Consider the following 16410-nt stretch of genomic DNA (forward strand, 5'->3'; position numbering starts at 1 on the left):
ACATCAAAAACAACAGCAAAAACATTGAAGACGGCTGGCTGCAAACGGAATAGAGAAATATCATACAAGCATGTTAAAAGCGTTGGAAGACAATTTTTTAAGGAAAGTGTTTTGAAACTTGAAGACACGCACGGACGTGCCAGATGATCAGAAAGTGCCATTTCACTCGGAGTTAACAGTCCAAATACAAGCAATCGACTTTAATGCCTCACTGCATCAAGCTTAGCAACGTTTGATGGGCACGGAAAGTTTGGTGATCAACTCCACTCTGGGATGATTCATTTTTAACATGGAATGGGCAAAGCATGCGCTAACCAAACAGAAAAAAAAGGAAAGAAAAACAGCAGCAAAGAGTAAAATTAGCTTTAATGTTTCTGCAACAACACATTACATTCAAACGGAGGCTACAGATTGCATAGAAGAAAACAAATAACAACCCCAAAGACATTCATTAAACATGTTAAGTGAGGACGTAAAGGAGATCTCTATAGAAATGTTTGGAAATCTGTTACGTCACACAGACATGTTGACAGAGTGGTCAGAAAGTGCAATTTTTCTTGAAATTAACAGGCAAGCTATCATCGATTGACTTAAAACCAATAAAACCTCAGATGTGGATGGTAACATAACGAAAGCAGTGAAAACCCATGGAAAAGTGAATTTCTCTTAAGGTTTGGGGATTTGATTGCCAACGGAATTACAAATTTGAACAAAAACAAATTGCTTAGCAGAGGATGGTTTCGATCCATCGACCTCTGGGTTATGGGCCCAGCACGCTTCCGCTGCGCCACTCTGCTGCTGTCACACCTTTCTCTGTGCATTTTGAAAGGGAGAAGCTGGCTCCACCTACATTTGCATGCAGATAAAGAACCATAGCTGCATTTGAAAGCAGAGGATGCCGTAACCTCTGAAAAAGCATTTAGACATTGTGAGAGCAAAATCTTGTTAGTCCACGTAGCTCTCTCGCCTCACGTGCTTAGTCTCTGTGGCGCAATTGGTTAGCGCGTTCGGCTGTTAACCGAAAGGTTGGTGGTTCAAGCCCACCCAGGGACGTTTTGAGACACTTGAGTTTTTTTAACCGAGAAGCAAAAAAGGAGCACAAAATAGTTACCTTTCAAACGCAAATACGGTGACTGCAAATTGATTAACATAGGTGGAGACCCTTCACAAAACCATGTTTAAAAGGAAGGGTGACGTCATATCTATGACGGTGTTTTCTAATTGAAACTTCATCAAAAGCACGTAAAACATCATCAGAAGTGAACAGGAAGTTCATTCTTCATTCCGTTGTCAACCGATTGGCCAGAAAATTGGGCTCGATCAAAGGGAACCTGAACAGGGGACTGCTCCTATCCATCGTCATTCATTGGGAAAGTGTCTGCAATTTCAAACACATTGCATTTCTCATATCAGCATGTGATGAGCGCCCGCAGCGTGCTGTTGAAACCCCACTCCGGGACCATTCCTTTTTCAATGCAGGAGGGGCAAAGCATTTGCTAACCAATAAGCAAAAAAATATGAAAATCCTCATCTTTCCCACAAAAACATCAAAAACAACAGCAAAAACATTGAAGACGGCTGGCTGCAAACGGAATAGAGAAATATCATACAAGCATGTTAAAAGCGTTGGAAGACAATTTTTTAAGGAAAGTGTTTTGAAACTTGAAGACACGCACGGACGTGCCAGATGATCAGAAAGTGCCATTTCACTCGGAGTTAACAGTCCAAATACAAGCAATCGACTTTAATGCCTCACTGCATCAAGCTTAGCAACGTTTGATGGGCACGGAAAGTTTGGTGATCAACTCCACTCTGGGATGATTCATTTTTAACATGGAATGGGCAAAGCATGCGCTAACCAAACAGAAAAAAAAGGAAAGAAAAACAGCAGCAAAGAGTAAAATTAGCTTTAATGTTTCTGCAACAACACATTACATTCAAACGGAGGCTACAGATTGCATAGAAGAAAACAAATAACAACCCCAAAGACATTCATTAAACATGTTAAGTGAGGACGTAAAGGAGATCTCTATAGAAATGTTTGGAAATCTGTTACGTCACACAGACATGTTGACAGAGTGGTCAGAAAGTGCAATTTTTCTTGAAATTAACAGGCAAGCTATCATCGATTGACTTAAAACCAATAAAACCTCAGATGTGGATGGTAACATAACGAAAGCAGTGAAAACCCATGGAAAAGTGAATTTCTCTTAAGGTTTGGGGATTTGATTGCCAACGGAATTACAAATTTGAACAAAAACAAATTGCTTAGCAGAGGATGGTTTCGATCCATCGACCTCTGGGTTATGGGCCCAGCACGCTTCCGCTGCGCCACTCTGCTGCTGTCACACCTTTCTCTGTGCATTTTGAAAGGGAGAAGCTGGCTCCACCTACATTTGCATGCAGATAAAGAACCATAGCTGCATTTGAAAGCAGAGGATGCCGTAACCTTTGAAAAAGCATTTAGACATTGTGAGAGCAAAATCTTGTTAGTCCACGTAGCTCTCTCGCCTCACGTGCTTAGTCTCTGTGGCGCAATTGGTTAGCGCGTTCGGCTGTTAACCGAAAGGTTGGTGGTTCAAGCCCACCCAGGGACGTTTTGAGACACTTGAGTTTTTTTAACCGAGAAGCAAAAAAGGAGCACAAAATAGTTACCTTTCAAACGCAAATACGGTGACTGCAAATTGATTAACATAGGTGGAGACTCTTCACAAAACCATGTTTAAAAGGAAGGGTGACGTCATATCTATGACGGTGCTTTCCAATTGAAACTTCATCAAAAGCACGTAAAACATCATCAGAAGTGAACAGGAAGTTCATTCTTCATTCCGTTGTCAACCGATTGGCCAGAAAATTGGGCTTGATCAAAGGGAACCTGAACAGGGGACTGCTCCTATCCATCGTCATTCATTGGGAAAGTGTCTGCAATTTCAAACACATTGCATTTCTCATATCAGCATGTGATGAGCGCCCGCAGCGTGCTGTTGAAACCCCACTCCGGGACCATTCCTTTTTCAATGCAGGAGGGGCAAAGCATTTGCTAACCAATAAGCAAAAAAATATGAAAATCCTCATCTTTCCCACAAAAACATCAAAAACAACAGCAAAAACATTGAAGACGGCTGGCTGCAAACGGAATAGAGAAATATCATACAAGCTTGTTAAAAGCGTTGGAAGACAATTTTTTAAGGAAAGTGTTTTGAAACTTGAAGACACGCACGGACGTGCCAGATGATCAGAAAGTGCCATTTCACTCGGAGTTAACAGTCCAAATACAAGCAATCGACTTTAATGCCTCACTGCATCAAGCTTAGCAACGTTTGATGGGCACGGAAAGTTTGGTGATCAACTCCACTCTGGGATGATTCATTTTTAACATTGTGAGAGCAAAATCTTGTTAGTCCACGTAGCTCTCTCGCCTCACGTGCTTAGTCTCTGTGGCGCAATTGGTTAGCGCGTTCGGCTGTTAACCGAAAGGTTGGTGGTTCAAGCCCACCCAGGGACGTTTTGAGACACTTGAGTTTTTTTAACCGAGAAGCAAAAAAGGAGCACAAAATAGTTACCTTTCAAACGCAAATACGGTGACTGCAAATTGATTAACATAGGTGGAGACCCTTCACAAAACCATGTTTAAAAGGAAGGGTGACGTCATATCTATGACGGTGTTTTCTAATTGAAACTTCATCAAAAGCACGTAAAACATCATCAGAAGTGAACAGGAAGTTCATTCTTCATTCCGTTGTCAACCGATTGGCCAGAAAATTGGGCTCGATCAAAGGGAACCTGAACAGGGGACTGCTCCTATCCATCGTCATTCATTGGGAAAGTGTCTGCAATTTCAAACACATTGCATTTCTCATATCAGCATGTGATGAGCGCCCGCAGCGTGCTGTTGAAACCCCACTCCGGGACCATTCCTTTTTCAATGCAGGAGGGGCAAAGCATTTGCTAACCAATAAGCAAAAAAATATGAAAATCCTCATCTTTCCCACAAAAACATCAAAAACAACAGCAAAAACATTGAAGACGGCTGGCTGCAAACGGAATAGAGAAATATCATACAAGCATGTTAAAAGCGTTGGAAGACAATTTTTTAAGGAAAGTGTTTTGAAACTTGAAGACACGCACGGACGTGCCAGATGATCAGAAAGTGCCATTTCACTCGGAGTTAACAGTCCAAATACAAGCAATCGACTTTAATGCCTCACTGCATCAAGCTTAGCAACGTTTGATGGGCACGGAAAGTTTGGTGATCAACTCCACTCTGGGATGATTCATTTTTAACATGGAATGGGCAAAGCATGCGCTAACCAAACAGAAAAAAAAGGAAAGAAAAACAGCAGCAAAGAGTAAAATTAGCTTTAATGTTTCTGCAACAACACATTACATTCAAACGGAGGCTACAGATTGCATAGAAGAAAACAAATAACAACCCCAAAGACATTCATTAAACATGTTAAGTGAGGACGTAAAGGAGATCTCTATAGAAATGTTTGGAAATCTGTTACGTCACACAGACATGTTGACAGAGTGGTCAGAAAGTGCAATTTTTCTTGAAATTAACAGGCAAGCTATCATCGATTGACTTAAAACCAATAAAACCTCAGATGTGGATGGTAACATAACGAAAGCAGTGAAAACCCATGGAAAAGTGAATTTCTCTTAAGGTTTGGGGATTTGATTGCCAACGGAATTACAAATTTGAACAAAAACAAATTGCTTAGCAGAGGATGGTTTCGATCCATCGACCTCTGGGTTATGGGCCCAGCACGCTTCCGCTGCGCCACTCTGCTGCTGTCACACCTTTCTCTGTGCATTTTGAAAGGGAGAAGCTGGCTCCACCTACATTTGCATGCAGATAAAGAACCATAGCTGCATTTGAAAGCAGAGGATGCCGTAACCTTTGAAAAAGCATTTAGACATTGTGAGAGCAAAATCTTGTTAGTCCACGTAGCTCTCTCGCCTCACGTGCTTAGTCTCTGTGGCGCAATTGGTTAGCGCGTTCGGCTGTTAACCGAAAGGTTGGTGGTTCAAGCCCACCCAGGGACGTTTTGAGACACTTGAGTTTTTTTAACCGAGAAGCAAAAAAGGAGCACAAAATAGTTACCTTTCAAACGCAAATACGGTGACTGCAAATTGATTAACATAGGTGGAGACTCTTCACAAAACCATGTTTAAAAGGAAGGGTGACGTCATATCTATGACGGTGCTTTCCAATTGAAACTTCATCAAAAGCACGTAAAACATCATCAGAAGTGAACAGGAAGTTCATTCTTCATTCCGTTGTCAACCGATTGGCCAGAAAATTGGGCTTGATCAAAGGGAACCTGAACAGGGGACTGCTTCTATCCATCGTCATTCATTGGGAAAGTGTCTGCAATTTCAAACACATTGCATTTCTCATATCAGCATGTGATGAGCGCCCGCAGCGTGCTGTTGAAACCCCACTCCGGGACCATTCCTTTTTCAATGCAGGAGGGGCAAAGCATTTGCTAACCAATAAGCAAAAAAATATGAAAATCCTCATCTTTCCCACAAAAACATCAAAAACAACAGCAAAAACATTGAAGACGGCTGGCTGCAAACGGAATAGAGAAATATCATACAAGCTTGTTAAAAGCGTTGGAAGACAATTTTTTAAGGAAAGTGTTTTGAAACTTGAAGACACGCACGGACGTGCCAGATGATCAGAAAGTGCCATTTCACTCGGAGTTAACAGTCCAAATACAAGCAATCGACTTTAATGCCTCACTGCATCAAGCTTAGCAACGTTTGATGGGCACGGAAAGTTTGGTGATCAACTCCACTCTGGGATGATTCATTTTTAACATTGTGAGAGCAAAATCTTGTTAGTCCACGTAGCTCTCTCGCCTCACGTGCTTAGTCTCTGTGGCGCAATTGGTTAGCGCGTTCGGCTGTTAACCGAAAGGTTGGTGGTTCAAGCCCACCCAGGGACGTTTTGAGACACTTGAGTTTTTTTAACCGAGAAGCAAAAAAGGAGCACAAAATAGTTACCTTTCAAACGCAAATACGGTGACTGCAAATTGATTAACATAGGTGGAGACCCTTCACAAAACCATGTTTAAAAGGAAGGGTGACGTCATATCTATGACGGTGATTTCCAATTGAAACTTCATCAAAAGCACGTAAAACATCATCAGAAGTGAACAGGAAGTTCATTCTTCATTCCGTTGTCAACCGATTGGCCAGAAAATTGGGCTCGATCAAAGGGAACCTGAACAGGGGACTGCTCCTATCCATCGTCATTCATTGGGAAAGTGTCTGCAATTTCAAACACATTGCATTTCTCATATCAGCATGTGATGAGCGCCCGAAGCGTGCTGTTGAAACCCCACTCCGGGACCATTCCTTTTTCAATGCAGGAGGGGCAAAGCATTTGCTAACCAATAAGCAAAAAAATATGAAAATCCTCATCTTTCCCACAAAAACATCAAAAACAACAGCAAAAACATTGAAGACGGCTGGCTGCAAACAGAATAGAGAAATATCATACAAGCATGTTAAAAGCGTTGGAAGACAATTTTTTAAGGAAAGTGTTTTGAAACTTGAAGACACGCACGGACGTGCCAGATGATCAGAAAGTGCCATTTCACTCGGAGTTAACAGTCCAAATACAAGCAATCGACTTTAATGCCTCACTGCATCAAGCTTAGCAACGTTTGATGGGCACGGAAAGTTTGGTGATCAACTCCACTCTGGGATGATTCATTTTTAACATGGAATGGGCAAAGCATGCGCTAACCAAACAGAAAAAAAAGGAAAGAAAAACAGCAGCAAAGAGTAAAATTAGCTTTAATGTTTCTGCAACAACACATTACATTCAAACGGAGGCTACAGATTGTATAGAAGAAAACAAATAACAACCCCAAAGACATTCATTAAACATGTTAAGTGAGGACGTAAAGGAGATCTCTATAGAAATGTTTGGAAATCTGTTACGTCACACAGACATGTTGACAGAGTGGTCAGAAAGTGCAATTTTTCTTGAAATTAACAGGCAAGCTATCATCGATTGACTTAAAACCAATAAAACCTCAGATGTGGATGGTAACATAACGAAAGCAGTGAAAACCCATGGAAAAGTGAATTTCTCTTAAGGTTTGGGGATTTGATTGCCAACGGAATTACAAATTTGAACAAAAACAAATTGCTTAGCAGATGATGGTTTCGATCCATCGACCTCTGGGTTATGGGCCCAGCACGCTTCCGCTGCGCCACTCTGCTGCTGTCACACATTTCTCTGTGCATTTTGAAAGGGAGAAGCTGGCTCCACCTACATTTGCATGCAGATAAAGAACCATAGCTGCATTTGAAAGCAGAGGATGCCGTAACCTCTGAAAAAGCATTTAGACATTGTGAGAGCAAAATCTTGTTCGTCCACGTAGCTCTCTCGCCTCACGTGCTTAGTCTCTGTGGCGCAATTGGTTAGCGCGTTCGGCTGTTAACCGAAAGGTTGGTGGTTCAAGCCCACCCAGGGACGTTTTGAGACACTTGAGTTTTTTTAACCGAGAAGCAAAAAAGGAGCACAAAATAGTTACCTTTCAAACGCAAATACGGTGACTGCAAATTGATTAACATAGGTGGAGACCCTTCACAAAACCATGTTTAAAAGGAAGGGTGACGTCATATCTATGACGGTGTTTTCTAATTGAAACTTCATCAAAAGCACGTAAAACATCATCAGAATTGAACAGGAAGTTCATTCTTCATTCCGTTGTCAACCGATTGGCCAGAAAATTGGGCTCGATCAAAGGGAACCTGAACAGGGGACTGCTCCTATCCATCGTCATTCATTGGGAAAGTGTCTGCAATTTCAAACACATTGCATTTCTCATATCAGCATGTGATGAGCGCCCGCAGCGTGCTGTTGAAACCCCACTCCGGGACCATTCCTTTTTCAATGCAGGAGGGGCAAAGCATTTGCTAACCAATAAGCAAAAAAATATGAAAATCCTCATCTTTCCCACAAAAACATCAAAAACAACAGCAAAAACATTGAAGACGGCTGGCTGCAAACGGAATAGAGAAATATCATACAAGCATGTTAAAAGCGTTGGAAGACAATTTTTTAAGGAAAGTGTTTTGAAACTTGAAGACACGCACGGACGTGCCAGATGATCAGAAAGTGCCATTTCACTCGGAGTTAACAGTCCAAATACAAGCAATCGACTTTAATGCCTCACTGCATCAAGCTTAGCAACGTTTGATGGGCACGGAAAGTTTGGTGATCAACTCCACTCTGGGATGATTCATTTTTAACATGGAATGGGCAAAGCATGCGCTAACCAAACAGAAAAAAAAGGAAAGAAAAACAGCAGCAAAGAGTAAAATTAGCTTTAATGTTTCTGCAACAACACATTACATTCAAACGGAGGCTACAGATTGCATAGAAGAAAACAAATAACAACCCCAAAGACATTCATTAAACATGTTAAGTGAGGACGTAAAGGAGATCTCTATAGAAATGTTTGGAAATCTGTTACGTCACACAGACATGTTGACAGAGTGGTCAGAAAGTGCAATTTTTCTTGAAATTAACAGGCAAGCTATCATCGATTGACTTAAAACCAATAAAACCTCAGATGTGGATGGTAACATAACGAAAGCAGTGAAAACCCATGGAAAAGTGAATTTCTCTTAAGGTTTGGGGATTTGATTGCCAACGGAATTACAAATTTGAACAAAAACAAATTGCTTAGCAGAGGATGGTTTCGATCCATCGACCTCTGGGTTATGGGCCCAGCACGCTTCCGCTGCGCCACTCTGCTGCTGTCACACCTTTCTCTGTGCATTTTGAAAGGGAGAAGCTGGCTCCACCTACATTTGCATGCAGATAAAGAACCATAGCTGCATTTGAAAGCAGAGGATGCCGTAACCTCTGAAAAAGCATTTAGACATTGTGAGAGCAAAATCTTGTTAGTCCACGTAGCTCTCTCGCCTCACGTGCTTAGTCTCTGTGGCGCAATTGGTTAGCGCGTTCGGCTGTTAACCGAAAGGTTGGTGGTTCAAGCCCACCCAGGGACGTTTTGAGACACTTGAGTTTTTTTAACCGAGAAGCAAAAAAGGAGCACAAAATAGTTACCTTTCAAACGCAAATACGGTGACTGCAAATTGATTAACATAGGTGGAGACCCTTCACAAAACCATGTTTAAAAGGAAGGGTGACGTCATATCTATGACGGTGTTTTCTAATTGAAACTTCATCAAAAGCACGTAAAACATCATCAGAAGTGAACAGGAAGTTCATTCTTCATTCCGTTGTCAACCGATTGGCCAGAAAATTGGGCTCGATCAAAGGGAACCTGAACAGGGGACTGCTCCTATCCATCGTCATTCATTGGGAAAGTGTCTGCAATTTCAAACACATTGCATTTCTCATATCAGCATGTGATGAGCGCCCGCAGCGTGCTGTTGAAACCCCACTCCGGGACCATTCCTTTTTCAATGCAGGAGGGGCAAAGCATTTGCTAACCAATAAGCAAAAAAATATGAAAATCCTCATCTTTCCCACAAAAACATCAAAAACAACAGCAAAAACATTGAAGACGGCTGGCTGCAAACGGAATAGAGAAATATCATACAAGCATGTTAAAAGCGTTGGAAGACAATTTTTTAAGGAAAGTGTTTTGAAACTTGAAGACACGCACGGACGTGCCAGATGATCAGAAAGTGCCATTTCACTCGGAGTTAACAGTCCAAATACAAGCAATCGACTTTAATGCCTCACTGCATCAAGCTTAGCAACGTTTGATGGGCACGGAAAGTTTGGTGATCAACTCCACTCTGGGATGATTCATTTTTAACATGGAATGGGCAAAGCATGCGCTAACCAAACAGAAAAAAAAGGAAAGAAAAACAGCAGCAAAGAGTAAAATTAGCTTTAATGTTTCTGCAACAACACATTACATTCAAACGGAGGCTACAGATTGCATAGAAGAAAACAAATAACAACCCCAAAGACATTCATTAAACATGTTAAGTGAGGACGTAAAGGAGATCTCTATAGAAATGTTTGGAAATCTGTTACGTCACACAGACATGTTGACAGAGTGGTCAGAAAGTGCAATTTTTCTTGAAATTAACAGGCAAGCTATCATCGATTGACTTAAAACCAATAAAACCTCAGATGTGGATGGTAACATAACGAAAGCAGTGAAAACCCATGGAAAAGTGAATTTCTCTTAAGGTTTGGGGATTTGATTGCCAACGGAATTACAAATTTGAACAAAAACAAATTGCTTAGCAGAGGATGGTTTCGATCCATCGACCTCTGGGTTAGGGGCTCAGCACGCTTCCGCTGCGCCACTCTGCTGCTGTCACACCTTTCTCTGTGCATTTTGAAAGGGAGAAGCTGGCTCCACCTACATTTGCATGCAGATAAAGAACCATAGCTGCATTTGAAAGCAGAGGATGCCGTAACCTCTGAAAAAGCATTTAGACATTGTGAGAGCAAAATCTTGTTAGTCCACGTAGCTCTCTCGCCTCACGTGCTTAGTCTCTGTGGCGCAATTGGTTAGCGCGTTCGGCTGTTAACCGAAAGGTTGGTGGTTCAAGCCCACCCAGGGACGTTTTGAGACACTTGAGTTTTTTTAACCGAGAAGCAAAAAAGGAGCACAAAATAGTTACCTTTCAAACGCAAATACGGTGACTGCAAATTGATTAACATAGGTGGAGACCCTTCACAAAACCATGTTTAAAAGGAAGGGTGACGTCATATCTATGACGGTGTTTTCTAATTGAAACTTCATCAAAAGCACGTAAAACATCATCAGAAGTGAACAGGAAGTTCATTCTTCATTCCGTTGTCAACCGATTGGCCAGAAAATTGGGCTCGATCAAAGGGAACCTGAACAGGGGACTGCTCCTATCCATCGTCATTCATTGGGAAAGTGTCTGCAATTTCAAACACATTGCATTTCTCATATCAGCATGTGATGAGCGCCCGCAGCGTGCTGTTGAAACCCCACTCCGGGACCATTCCTTTTTCAATGCAGGAGGGGCAAAGCATTTGCTAACCAATAAGCAAAAAAATATGAAAATCCTCATCTTTCCCACAAAAACATCAAAAACAACAGCAAAAACATTGAAGACGGCTGGCTGCAAACGGAATAGAGAAATATCATACAAGCATGTTAAAAGCGTTGGAAGACAATTTTTTAAGGAAAGTGTTTTGAAACTTGAAGACACGCACGGACGTGCCAGATGATCAGAAAGTGCCATTTCACTCGGAGTTAACAGTCCAAATACAAGCAATCGACTTTAATGCCTCACTGCATCAAGCTTAGCAACGTTTGATGGGCACGGAAAGTTTGGTGATCAACTCCACTCTGGGATGATTCATTTTTAACATGGAATGGGCAAAGCATGCGCTAACCAAACAGAAAAAAAAGGAAAGAAAAACAGCAGCAAAGAGTAAAATTAGCTTTAATGTTTCTGCAACAACACATTACATTCAAACGGAGGCTACAGATTGCATAGAAGAAAACAAATAACAACCCCAAAGACATTCATTAAACATGTTAAGTGAGGACGTAAAGGAGATCTCTATAGAAATGTTTGGAAATCTGTTACGTCACACAGACATGTTGACAGAGTGGTCAGAAAGTGCAATTTTTCTTGAAATTAACAGGCAAGCTATCATCGATTGACTTAAAACCAATAAAACCTCAGATGTGGATGGTAACATAACGAAAGCAGTGAAAACCCATGGAAAAGTGAATTTCTCTTAAGGTTTGGGGATTTGATTGCCAACGGAATTACAAATTTGAACAAAAACAAATTGCTTAGCAGAGGATGGTTTCGATCCATCGACCTCTGGGTTAGGGGCTCAGCACGCTTCCGCTGCGCCACTCTGCTGCTGTCACACCTTTCTCTGTGCATTTTGAAAGGGAGAAGCTGGCTCCACCTACATTTGCATGCAGATAAAGAACCATAGCTGCATTTGAAAGCAGAGGATGCCGTAACCTCTGAAAAAGCATTTAGACATTGTGAGAGCAAAATCTTGTTAGTCCACGTAGCTCTCTCGCCTCACGTGCTTAGTCTCTGTGGCGCAATTGGTTAGCGCGTTCGGCTGTTAACCGAAAGGTTGGTGGTTCAAGCCCACCCAGGGACGTTTTGAGAGACTTGAGTTTTTTTAACCGAGAAGCAAAAAAGGAGCACAAAATAGTTACGTTTCAAACGCAAATACGGTGACTGCAAATTGATTAACATAGGTGGAAACCCTTCACAAAACCATGTTTAAAAGGAAGGGTGACGTCATATCTATGACGGTGCTTTCCAATTGAAACTTCATCAAAAGCACGTAAAACATCATCAGAAGTGAACAGGAAGTTCATTCTTCATTCCGTTGTCAACCGATTGGCCAGAAAATTGGGCTCGATCAAAGGGAACCTGAACAGGGGACTGCTCCTATCCATCGTCATTCATTGGGAAAGTGTCTGCAATTTCAAACACATTGCATTTCTCATATCAGCATGTGATGAGCGCCCGCAGCGTGCTGTTGAAACCCCACTCCGGGACCATTCCTTTTTCAATGCAGGAGGGGCAAAGCATTTGCTAACCAATAAGCAAAAAAATATGAAAATCCTCATCTTTCCCACAAAAACATCAAAAACAACAGCAAAAACATTGAAGACGGCTGGCTGCAAACGGAATAGAGAAATATCATACAAGCATGTTAAAAGCGTTGGAAGACAATTTTTTAAGGAAAGTGTTTTGAAACTTGAAGACACGCACGGACGTGCCAGATGATCAGAAAGTGCCATTTCACTCGGAGTTAACAGTCCAAATACAAGCAATCGACTTTAATGCCTCACTGCATCAAGCTTAGCAACGTTTGATGGGCACGGAAAGTTTGGTGATCAACTCCACTCTGGGATGATTCATTTTTAACATGGAATGGGCAAAGCATGCGCTAACCAAACAGAAAAAAAAGGAAAGAAAAACAGCAGCAAAGAGTAAAATTAGCTTTAATGTTTCTGCAACAACACATTACATTCAAACGGAGGCTACAGATTGTATAGAAGAAAACAAATAACAACCCCAAAGACATTCATTAAACATGTTAAGTGAGGACGTAAAGGAGATCTCTATAGAAATGTTTGGAAATCTGTTACGTCACACAGACATGTTGACAGAGTGGTCAGAAAGTGCAATTTTTCTTGAAATTAACAGGCAAGCTATCATCGATTGACTTAAAACCAATAAAACCTCAGATGTGGATGGTAACATAACGAAAGCAGTGAAAACCCATGGAAAAGTGAATTTCTCTTAAGGTTTGGGGATTTGATTGCCAACGGAATTACAAATGTGAACAAAAACAAATTGCTTAGCAGAGGATGGTTTCGATCCATCGACCTCTGGGTTATGGGCCCAGCACGCTTCCGCTGCGCCACTCTGCTGCTGTCACACCTTTCTCTGTGCATTTTGAAAGGGAGAAGCTGGCTCCACCTACATTTGCATGCAGATAAAGAACCATAGCTGCATTTGAAAGCAGAGGATGCCGTAACCTCTGAAAAAGCATTTAGACATTGTGAGAGCAAAATCTTGTTAGTCCACGTAGCTCTCTCGCCTCACGTGCTTAGTCTCTGTGGCGCAATTGGTTAGCGCGTTCGGCTGTTAACCGAAAGGTTGGTGGTTCAAGCCCACTCAGGGACGTTTTGAGACACTTGAGTTATTTTAACCGAGAAGCAAAAAAGGAGCACAAAATAGTTACCTTTCAAACGCAAATACGGTGACTGCAAATTGATTAACATAGGTGAGGACGTAAAGGAGATCTCTATAGAAATGTTTGGAAATCTGTTACGTCACACAGACATGTTGACAGAGTGGTCAGAAAGTGCAATTTTTCTTGAAATTAACAGGCAAGCTATCATCGATTGACTTAAAACCAATAAAACCTCAGATGTGGATGGTAACATAACGAAAGCAGTGAAAACCCATGGAAAAGTGAATTTCTCTTAAGGTTTGGGGATTTGATTGCCAACGGAATTACAAATTTGAACATAAACAAATTGCTTAGCAGAGGATGGTTTCGATCCATCGACCTCTGGGTTATGGGCCCAGCACGCTTCCGCTGCGCCACTCTGCTGCTGTCACACCTTTCTCTGTGCATTTTGAAAGGGAGAAGCTGGCTCCACCTACATTTGCATGCAGATAAAGAACCATAGCTGCATTTGAAAGCAGAGGATGCCGTAACCTCTGAAAAAGCATTTAGACATTGTGAGAGCAAAATCTTGTTAGTCCACGTAGCTCTCTCGCCTCACGTGCTTAGTCTCTGTGGCGCAATTGGTTAGCGTGTTCGGCTGTTAACCGAAAGGTTGGTGGTTTAAGCCCACCCAGGGACGTTTTGAGACATTTGAGTTTTTTTAACCGAGAAGCAAAAAAGGAGCACAAAATAGTTACCTTTCAAACGCAAATACGGTGACTGCAAATTGATTAACATAGGTGGAGACCCTTCACAAAACCATGTTTAAAAGGAAGGGTGATGTCATATCTATGACGGTGCTTTCCAATTGAAACTTCATCAAAAGCACGTAAAACATCATCAGAAGTGAACAGGAAGTTCATTCTTCATTCCGTTGTCAACCGATTGGCCAGAAAATTGGGCTCGATCAAAGGGAACCTGAACAGGGGACTGCTCCTATCCATCGTCATTCATTGGGAAAGTGTCTGCAATTTCAAACACATTGCATTTCTCATATCAGCATGTGATGAGCGCCCGAAGCGTGCTGTTGAAACCCCACTCCGGGACCATTCCTTTTTCAATGCAGGAGGGGCAAAGCATTTGCTAACCAATAAGCAAAAAAATATGAAAATCCTCATCTTTCCCACAAAAACATCAAAAACAACAGCAAAAACATTGAAGACGGCTGGCTGCAAACGGAATAGAGAAATATCATACAAGCATGTTAAAAGCGTTGGAAGACAATTTTTTAAGGAAAGTGTTTTGAAACTTGAAGACACGCACGGACGTGCCAGATGATCAGAAAGTGCCATTTCACTCGGAGTTAACAGTCCAAATACAAGCAATCGACTTTAATGCCTCACTGCATCAAGCTTAGCAACGTTTGATGGGCACGGAAAGTTTGGTGATCAACTCCACTCTGGGATGATTCATTTTTAACATGGAATGGGCAAAGCATGCGCTAACCAAACAGAAAAAAAAGGAAAGAAAAACAGCAGCAAAGAGTAAAATTAGCTTTAATGTTTCTGCAACAACACATTACATTCAAACGGAGGCTACAGATTGTATAGAAGAAAACAAATAACAACCCCAAAGACATTCCTTAAACATGTTAAGTGAGGACGTAAAGGAGATCTCTATAGAAATGTTTGGAAATCTGTTACGTCACACAGACATGTTGACAGAGTGGTCAGAAAGTGCAATTTTTCTTGAAAATAACAGGCAAGCTATCATCGATTGACTTAAAACCAATAAAACCTCAGATGTGGATGGTAACATAACGAAAGCAGTGAAAACCCATGGAAAAGTGAATTTCTCTTAAGGTTTGGGGATTTGATTGCCAACGGAATTACAAATTTGAACAAAAACAAATTGCTTAGCAGAGGATGGTTTCGATCCATCGACCTCTGGGTTATGGGCCCAGCACACTTCCGCTGCGCCACTCTGCTGCTGTCACACCTTTCTCTGTGCATTTTGAAAGGGAGAAGCTGGCTCCACCTACATTTGCATGCAGATAAAGAACCATAGCTGCATTTGAAAGCAGAGGATGCCGTAACCTCTGAAAAAGCATTTAGACATTGTGAGAGCAAAATCTTGTTAGTCCACGTCGCTCTCTCGCCTCACGTGCTTAGTCTCTGTGGCGCAATTGGTTAGCGCGTTCGGCTGTTAACCGAAAGGTTGGTGGTTCAAGTCCACCCAGGGACGTTTTGAGACACTTGAGTTTTTTTAACCGAGAAGCAAAAAAGGAGCACAAAATAGTTACCTTTCAAACGCAAATACGGTGACTGCAAATTGATTAACATAGGTGGAGACCCTTCACAAAACCATGTTTAAAAGGAAGGGTGATGTCATATCTATGACGGTGCTTTCCAATTGAAACTTCATCAAAAGCACGTAAAACATCATCAGAAGTGAACAGGAAGTTCATTCTTCATTCCGTTGTCAACCGATTGGCCAGAAAATTGGGCTCGATCAAAGGGAACCTGAACAGGGGACTGCTCCTATCCATCGTCATTCATTGGGAAAGTGTCTGCAATTTCAAACACATTGCATTTCTCATATCAGCATGTGATGAGCGCCCGAAGCGTGCTGTTGAAACCCCACTCCGGGACCATTCCTTTTTCAATGCAGGAGGGGCAAAGCATTTGCTAACCAATAAGCAAAAAAATATGAAAATCCTCATCTTTCCCACAAAAACATCAAAA

At 41.7% G+C, this 16410-nt stretch overlaps 10 non-coding genes across 10 annotated transcripts; all 10 read left to right on the forward strand.

Annotated features, from left to right (window-relative positions):
• Positions 1-979: 979 nt before the first annotated feature.
• On the forward strand, positions 980-1053 carry TRNAN-GUU (transfer RNA asparagine (anticodon GUU)). The gene has a single exon. It is a non-coding gene; the product is annotated as a tRNA-Asn (tRNA).
• A 1470-nt stretch (positions 1054-2523) lies between these two features.
• Positions 2524-2597, forward strand: TRNAN-GUU (transfer RNA asparagine (anticodon GUU)). Its single transcript has one exon. It is a non-coding gene; the product is annotated as a tRNA-Asn (tRNA).
• An 834-nt stretch (positions 2598-3431) lies between these two features.
• On the forward strand, positions 3432-3505 carry TRNAN-GUU (transfer RNA asparagine (anticodon GUU)). The gene has a single exon. It is a non-coding gene; the product is annotated as a tRNA-Asn (tRNA).
• A 1470-nt stretch (positions 3506-4975) lies between these two features.
• On the forward strand, positions 4976-5049 carry TRNAN-GUU (transfer RNA asparagine (anticodon GUU)). Its single transcript has one exon. It is a non-coding gene; the product is annotated as a tRNA-Asn (tRNA).
• An 834-nt stretch (positions 5050-5883) lies between these two features.
• TRNAN-GUU (transfer RNA asparagine (anticodon GUU)) lies at positions 5884-5957 on the forward strand. The gene has a single exon. It is a non-coding gene; the product is annotated as a tRNA-Asn (tRNA).
• A 1470-nt stretch (positions 5958-7427) lies between these two features.
• Positions 7428-7501, forward strand: TRNAN-GUU (transfer RNA asparagine (anticodon GUU)). The gene has a single exon. It is a non-coding gene; the product is annotated as a tRNA-Asn (tRNA).
• A 1470-nt stretch (positions 7502-8971) lies between these two features.
• Positions 8972-9045, forward strand: TRNAN-GUU (transfer RNA asparagine (anticodon GUU)). Its single transcript has one exon. It is a non-coding gene; the product is annotated as a tRNA-Asn (tRNA).
• A 1470-nt stretch (positions 9046-10515) lies between these two features.
• Positions 10516-10589, forward strand: TRNAN-GUU (transfer RNA asparagine (anticodon GUU)). Its single transcript has one exon. It is a non-coding gene; the product is annotated as a tRNA-Asn (tRNA).
• Positions 10590-12059: 1470 nt separating this feature from the next.
• TRNAN-GUU (transfer RNA asparagine (anticodon GUU)) lies at positions 12060-12133 on the forward strand. The gene has a single exon. It is a non-coding gene; the product is annotated as a tRNA-Asn (tRNA).
• A 3703-nt stretch (positions 12134-15836) lies between these two features.
• TRNAN-GUU (transfer RNA asparagine (anticodon GUU)) lies at positions 15837-15910 on the forward strand. The gene has a single exon. It is a non-coding gene; the product is annotated as a tRNA-Asn (tRNA).
• The last annotated feature ends 500 nt before the right edge of the window (positions 15911-16410 follow it).

Source organism: Pelobates fuscus, chromosome 2 (genome assembly GCF_036172605.1).
Source record: "Pelobates fuscus isolate aPelFus1 chromosome 2, aPelFus1.pri, whole genome shotgun sequence".
Lineage (NCBI taxonomy): Eukaryota > Metazoa > Chordata > Amphibia > Anura > Pelobatidae > Pelobates > Pelobates fuscus.